The sequence below is a fragment of the Mastomys coucha genome, unplaced genomic scaffold, assembly GCF_008632895.1.
Source record: "Mastomys coucha isolate ucsf_1 unplaced genomic scaffold, UCSF_Mcou_1 pScaffold22, whole genome shotgun sequence".
In the NCBI taxonomy this organism is placed as follows: Eukaryota; Metazoa; Chordata; class Mammalia; order Rodentia; family Muridae; genus Mastomys; species Mastomys coucha.
The window spans coordinates 183,896,403-183,903,602 of record NW_022196905.1 but is presented as its reverse complement, the minus strand read 5'-3'; the positions used below and the strand labels follow the sequence as shown (position 1 = coordinate 183,903,602).

The window sequence follows — 7,200 nt, the reverse complement described above, 5'->3', positions numbered from 1 at the left end:
AGTAAGTCTTGTTTCATGGAATGGCTGGGATTTGTCTTTTTTCTTATTATGAGGAAAGGGAAGAGGGGACGGTTTGAAAACCAGCAATTTAGAGTTTTGACTCTTCCAAATTGGTGAAGATCTTTTCAGCTTTTCGAGACAGGGTTTCTCTGTGTAGCCCCGGCTGTCCTGGAACTCGCTCTGTAGACCAGGCTGGCCTGGAACTCAGAAATCCGCCTGCCTCTGCCTCCGAAGTGCTGGGATTAAAGGTGTGCGCCACCACCACCCGGCAGTGAAGATCTTTTTAACTAGAACTCTGACTTTCAGTCTACATCGATCACCAGCTACCTTGGGCCATTGGCCACCACGTTTTCAAACACATTAAGGAGTAAAGTAGATGCACATTAAAAAGAAAGTGGGAATTCAGGTTGGAATCTCCTTGAAATTCTGTTCCAAATTTTGTTTCAAATATGTGCTTTTATTCCATGTTAGTTACCAGATCTATTTTATATTAAAATGTTTAAATTAGTGAGGTAACAGGGTACCTTCCTTTTCTCTCCACTTACCTCTATAAATTTCACTAGATTATTCTACCAAATGAAAACAGAACAGCTTTTGCCGGGCAGTGGTGGCACATGCCTTTAATCCCAGCACTTGGGAGGCAGAGACAGGCAGATTTCTGAGTTTAAGGCCAGCCTGGTCTACAGAGTGAGTTCCAGGGCCGCCGGGGCTACACAGAGAAACCCTGTCTCAAAAAAAAAAAAAAAAAAAAAAAAAAAAAAAAAAAAAAGAAAGAAAGAAAATAGAACGGCTTTTAAAAAATTATGACATTGCTTTACTTAATTATCCAGTTTCTTCACTCTATTTTCCAATCAAATAGCAAGCTGGAAACAACTTTCTCTTGCTTTTCCCACCCTCGGCATTGCAACCTCGAGATCTCTTGGTTTTCAAATTGCCTGAGGTCTCTATTCACTGTTGTCTTTTAATAGTAGATCCAGAGTAGTCATTTGTCTTTTAATTGTAGATCCAGAATAGTCGTTTGACTTAAACCAGAGCCCACTGCTCTGGTTTACAACCCCACAGTGGTTTCCTTTGATGTTGAAGTGCAACGCGCAAATGACTATCCGTAGAATTCCCAGCCTCCTTTGCAAAATTCCCAGCCTCCTTTGCGCTTGGCCGCTGGCCGCCATACTTCCGACTGGCTTTTCTAAAAAAGAGTTTCGACTTCAAGCTGGGTAGTGGCGTAGGTGGTGGCATTTGCCTGTAATCTGAGCACTCGGGAGGCAGAGACAGGCAGGTCTGTGTTGAGCTGGAGGACAGTCTAGTCCAGAAAGCAAGTTCCAGGACAACCAGGCTGCCTAGACAAAGGAACCTTGTCTCGGAAAACCAGAGGTGGGGAAAGATCGACAGCTTCTGTGGTGACTCTGGCTTCCTCCTGTAGGAAATATGGCATCCTTCTTTCTGTACTTAAAACTTTTATCCTGTATTACTTTATTTCTCTTACAACCATAATTTAATTTATTTTTTTTTAGAGTGACTGGCACACTGCTTGCTAAAGTCGAGGATTTGGGGGAATCAAATCTCACTTTTCCCAGGAGGGTACAGGGGGCTAACACTTCTCTGAGGAAGGCAGGTCCTGGGTGGTTCTTAAAATGATGGTGGCCACCTGAACGTCATCGCATACTCGATTTTTTTCCTGAGCCCTTTTCTCTCTCTGAAACCATTTTACTAATTTACTGTTTACTGTCTGTGTTACCCACATGATGAATGTGTGGCTCTGTGATAGCTGTGGATTTGTTGTTGTTTTTTTTTGTTTGTTTTCACACTGTTGAGCACCTGGACATTGTCATGTGATAGAAATGTTTCTATTCCTGTTTGGGATAAAACTAATGTTTCACTTATTTCTCAATATCCCATGCCATTAGATTTTTTCTTTATCTGTGTTGACCAGTAAGCATTTTGGATGATTTTAACTAATTAGAAGTTATTGGGGTGTGCTTAGTGGCACATGTCTGTAATTCCAGAATTTGGAAAGTAGGGGCAGGAGGAGTTTAAGCCAGTTTTGACCGCATGGAGTAACACTCTAATAAATTACTTTAACTTTGTTATTCTCTTGAGGTTGCATATTGGGTGGTGGGCAGCATAACGCTCAAACATCTGATAACCTAATGAAGAAAAGTAAATGCTGCTTTGATGGCTATTTCTGTTAGCAAATACCATTCTACCTAAACAGCATTTGCAAGCAACTCTGACTTTTTTTTTTTAAGCATTAAGTGTCTAAAGTTCTGTATACATACCTGGTAAGTTATTAAAAATTTCTAAATCGGGTCTCACCAAAAGTATAACTAATACCTATTCATGAACTCATTTCTCTAGAGAAAGGGACAAAGAGCTGGGACATTGGGCAAAGAAGACAGGCCTTTGCTCTCTGTAGAGTGAGTGTGCAGTGCAGCCAGCAGGTAAGACTAAACTATTTCACAGGCAATACCAAGAACTGTGTTCATAGGTATAATGTAAGCTGGGGAGCATTGAACATGGGATCCTAAGAATGGAGGAGAGCTCTGAGGAAGTGATGTTCAAGCACGGATCTGAAGTATATATGCTTGTGTGTACTAACAGTAACAGAAAACAGGTGTATTAGCGATAGAGAAGAACATACAAGGACTAGTGTTGTGCCTTACTCTATCTAGGAGGAGTTGCAAATGCTGGGAACGCACCTGCTTTCAGTGCTTTGGGTAGTAAATGAGGACCCCCACAAGCTACAAAGGAGCATTTTTCAGTTTCTCTTTTTGAAGTTTCTTTGTTTTTATTTTTATATTTATTGTATGTGTACATGTATGTAGTCAAGCGCAAGTGGAATCAGTCTATTCTTTCCACCGTTTGTGTCACTGGGCGTGTCCTTAGGTGTGGCAGCAGCAAGTGACTTTCTACTGAGCCGTCTTGCTGTGCCGACCACCTGATTATTGAAGTTGTTTTCCTTGTTGCTTGTTTTTGGTTGTTTCTTACACTCCTGTAGCCTAAAATGCCTAGCTGAGGACTGTGGGCATGTGGCTTTATTGCCAGAATTCGTATCTGAGAATGAGAGCTCAGAGGACAGCATCAGTAGGATGAGCATGGCTGCTTTAGCCCCAACTCCTAGTTGGAAATTTAGAAATGCTGATGTTCCTCAGGAGCACCTGCTTGGGCACATTAACCTTTTCCCTGTACTTCTCATTTCCTGTTCTCAAACATTCCTGGGTGTGGTGTGATTATTGAACTGACTTCTGGTGAGTGCTACCATGCAAGAAATTATTAAGCTTATTTTTTAAATCTATTTTTTAAATTTTAAAAAGATATATTTATTTATATGAGTACACTGTAGCTGTCTTCAGACACAGAAGAGGGCATCGGATCCCATTATAGATAGTTTTGAGCCATTATGTGGGTTACTGGGATTTGAACTTGGGACCTCTAGAAGAGCAGTCAGTGCTCTTAAACCATTGAGCCATCTTTCCTGCCCAAACTTATTTATTTTTGAGCCTGCACTGTCCTGTAACTCACTTCGTAAACCAGGCTGGCCTAGAGCTCACAGATCTGCCTGCCTTTGCCTCCTGAATGCTGGAATTAAAGGTGTGCTCCATCACTGCCTGTCCTGGTCTTTTTTGAATTAAAGGGAGAACTGGGAGAAAAAGAAAAGGCAAGAAATAAGCTTGGAGAGAAGAGAATCACATCAAGCTGCAGTCCCATTGTGGATGAATGCATTGAAGGAGAGTGGCTTTTGCATACGAGCCTAGACTTGATCTTGGCCTGAGATTTTGCTAATTAAGTACTCTTAGATATGGCCTTGATAAATTGTGTAGGTTTAAAGAACAGGTGTGGGGGTGATTTTTTTTGTTTTTTTTTTCTCCCCAGGGAATCCAGCAAAAGCCTTGGGCATGCTAGACAAGCATGTCACTGTACCACTAAGCTATATCCCAAGAGTGTGTGTGTGTGTGTGTGTGTGTGTGTGTGTGTGTGTGTGTGTATTGAAAATTTAAACTCTTGGTCTTAGCAGTTGGAATGTGCTTTGTTTCCTTTTGCTATATTTATCTTTTTGCCAAACTTGCATGCTATGTCTCTGAGATGCTTTCTTAAAAACATAGCCATTTCAAAGTACTTTCAAGCTGTTAATTCTCATACCACAGTTTTCCCATTTGCCCTTATTTAAAGAGCATTTAATTTCTGTTTCCACAGTAAGACATGAGAACAATGAAGACATCTTTTATCCAGCATACAATTTGAACGTGAAGCAAAGGCAGCTAGAAACACAACAATAACATGTTTATGTTGCAGCTTTAAATAGTTTCTAGTTTTGGTTTTGTTGGTGGTGGTATTTTTTTTTTTTTTTAATGAAGGGAAAATAGAGAGCAAGGCTACCCTGTGTCTTTATTTTGCCTAGAATTTATAAGACATTGGGATGCCATAGATTTCATGTTTTTACTTTTTGGATCCCAGACCATCTTTAGAATAATGGATGAGGAAACTACAGTCCAGGAATGCCATCTTGGCCTCTCCCTGTCTGGTTGTCTCAACATCCTCGGTCCTTTTCCTCACCATAATTGCATTACAGTTCAACAGGAGACGGTGGTTTAGACTGACATGGTAGCCTACCAAGCGTATCTGGCTCTGTACAAGAAATTAATTAATGGTTGAAAAGAGCTACTGTTCCTACTTCACCAGAAGAGGCAGAATCCAATGTAGAGTGAGTTAAATAAAGCAGCAGCAACTCATGTGCATGTCCAGCTATGCCTTGTGCCATGGACCGTGCTGTGCACCTTACAGACAGGCATCTTTTCATTTCCTCTTCACAGCTGCACACGGAAGAAAGCAGGACCTACCGATTTGCTGTGCTGCCTCCAAGTTTTGTCACCAACTACTGCCGACCAAATAGTAAGTTTGCCTCAGTACTCCGTTTAAAATAGCAAGCTCATACTTTCTGCAAGTCCTTTTATTCCTCTCTATCCACACTATTCTTTGCAACTTAATATTTGGCACACACTGCTTATTTTATCATTGAGGCAGGGTATTGTAGCCCAGGCTGGGCTCAAATTATGTCACTGAAGATGACCTTTAACCTCTGATGCCTGGCCTCCTCAGACAGCAAGCACAGACCACAGTCAGTTGTAAACCATTTTATTTTATTTTCCTTTTTATTCTTTTCTCACACAATATACCCTGACTTCTGTTTTCTTCATCTACTTCTCTCAGTCCCCCCAGCTCTATCTCCCCTCTTCCCCAGATCTACTGTTTTCTCTGGTTCCTTTCAGAAAAGAGCAGGCCTCCCAGCAATATTAACCACAGAACTCATAACAAGGTGCAAACCCTCACGGATCGTACCAAGGCTGGAAAAGGCAACCTAGCAGGGAGAAAAGATTTGAAAGTTTTATGAAGTCCCATTTACTAATTAGTTTCTCTGTGTAGCCCTGGAACTCACTCTGTAGACCAGGCTGTCCTTGAACTCAGAAATCCACCTGTCTCTCTACCTCCCAAGTGCTGGGATTAAAGGCGTGTGCCACCACTGCCCGGCCCATTTACTTATTGTTGATCTTACCTCCTGCATTATTGGTGTTCTGTTCAGGAAGTTATCTCCCATTCCAATATGTTCTAGGCTATTCCCTACTTTCTCTTTTATCAGGCTCAGTATGTCTGGTTTGTACAGAGGTCTTTGAGCCACTTGGACTTGTGTTTTGTGCAGAGATATAAATATGGATTTATTTGCATTCATCTACCTTTCCAGTTATACCATTTGTTGACAATCTGTTTTTTTTTCCATTATGTATTTCTATCTTATCAAAATTTAAGTGTCGATAGGTGTTTGGACTTACACCTGAGTCTTTGATTCAATTCCATTGATCTCTGATTTTATGCCAATACCATGCAGTTTTTATTTACTGTGGCTCTGTATGTATTACAGCAGAAATTAGGAATGGTGATACCCTCGGACGTTCTTTTATTCAGGATTGTTTTAACTATCATGACTTTTATTTATAACTTTTATTTTTCTACATGGAATTGCACATTGCCTTTTCAAAGTCTGTAGAGAATTGTGTTGGAGTTTGATGGGATTGTGTTGAGTCTGTAGATTGCTTTGGTGAGATGACATCCTCACTGTTAATCCTACCGATCCATGAGCATGGGAGATCTTTCCATCTTCCAAAATCTTTGGTTTCTTTTTGCAGAGACTTGTACTTTTTGTCATACAAGTCTTTGCACTTGCTTGGTTAGGGTTACCCTGTTACCCCAAGATCTTTTCTATCGTTTGTGGTCCTTGTGAAGGGTGTTGTTTCCCTGATGGCTTTCTCAAGGAGCGCTTCTGACTTTTAGTTAGCCCTGGATCCAGACAGGTGTTCATCAGCTGTAGGAGTTAGCTGGTAGAATTTTGGGGTCTTTGATGTAACTGTTACATCATCTGTAAATGAGCCACTTTGGTATCTTTTCTAATCTGTATTGCCTTGATCTCCCGTAGTTGTCTAATGTATTGCTATTGCTAGAACTTCAAGTTCTACTGGATAATCTGTATTGCTTAGATAGGGAGAGAGTGGGCAGCTTTGTCTTGTTCCTGGTTTTAGTGGAATTGCTCCATTTAATTTGATGTTAGCTATTGGCTTGCTGTAAATTGACTTTATTGTGATTAGGTATGTCCCAGTATCCTTAATATCCCTCTAAGACTTTGAGGGGGTGTTGGATTCTGTCAAAGGCTTTTTTTTTTTTTTTTTTTTTTTTTTTTTTTTGTATCTGAGATGACCATGTGGTAAACCGTTGACTTAAAGTTGTACATAACTTTTATATGGTGAGCATGTGCGTGCTTGCTTGAATGAGGTCAGGACAATCAGAGTTTTTTCCTACCACATGTATCCCAGGATCAAACTCAGCTGAATGGCAGGCAAGTTCCTGGTAAGCCATCCCCCTGCCTATAAACCATCTAGTGAATATACAGTGGCTCTAGTATTGGAGTATGTTTTAACTTTGGGTTATTACCTCAGGCAGGTGTTTGCCTGAGGTGACTCTTGTGGCTCAGCGCTGCCTGGAAGTGATTCATAGTCATCGTTCAAGAAGGAAACAGCTAAGACAACATGAGTGAACAAATGAAGAGAACGGCAAAGACTAGTGGCCAGAAAGGGCAGGGTGGAAGAGCCCTTAACAGAATGACTCTAAAGCAAGACGAGGTGAGGCCAGTCCAGAATCCCAGAGTGGAACCTCCCC

The 7,200-nt window shown here is 41.1% G+C and overlaps 1 long non-coding RNA gene across 1 annotated transcript; it reads left to right on the top strand.

Annotated features, from left to right (window-relative positions):
- Positions 1-1,144: 1,144 nt before the first annotated feature.
- On the top strand, positions 1,145-6,995 carry LOC116071373. Its single transcript, XR_004110853.1, has 4 exons — positions 1,145-1,371; positions 2,356-2,438; positions 4,809-4,887; positions 6,981-6,995. It is a non-coding gene; the product is annotated as an uncharacterized LOC116071373 (long non-coding RNA).
- Positions 6,996-7,200: the final 205 nt, after the last annotated feature.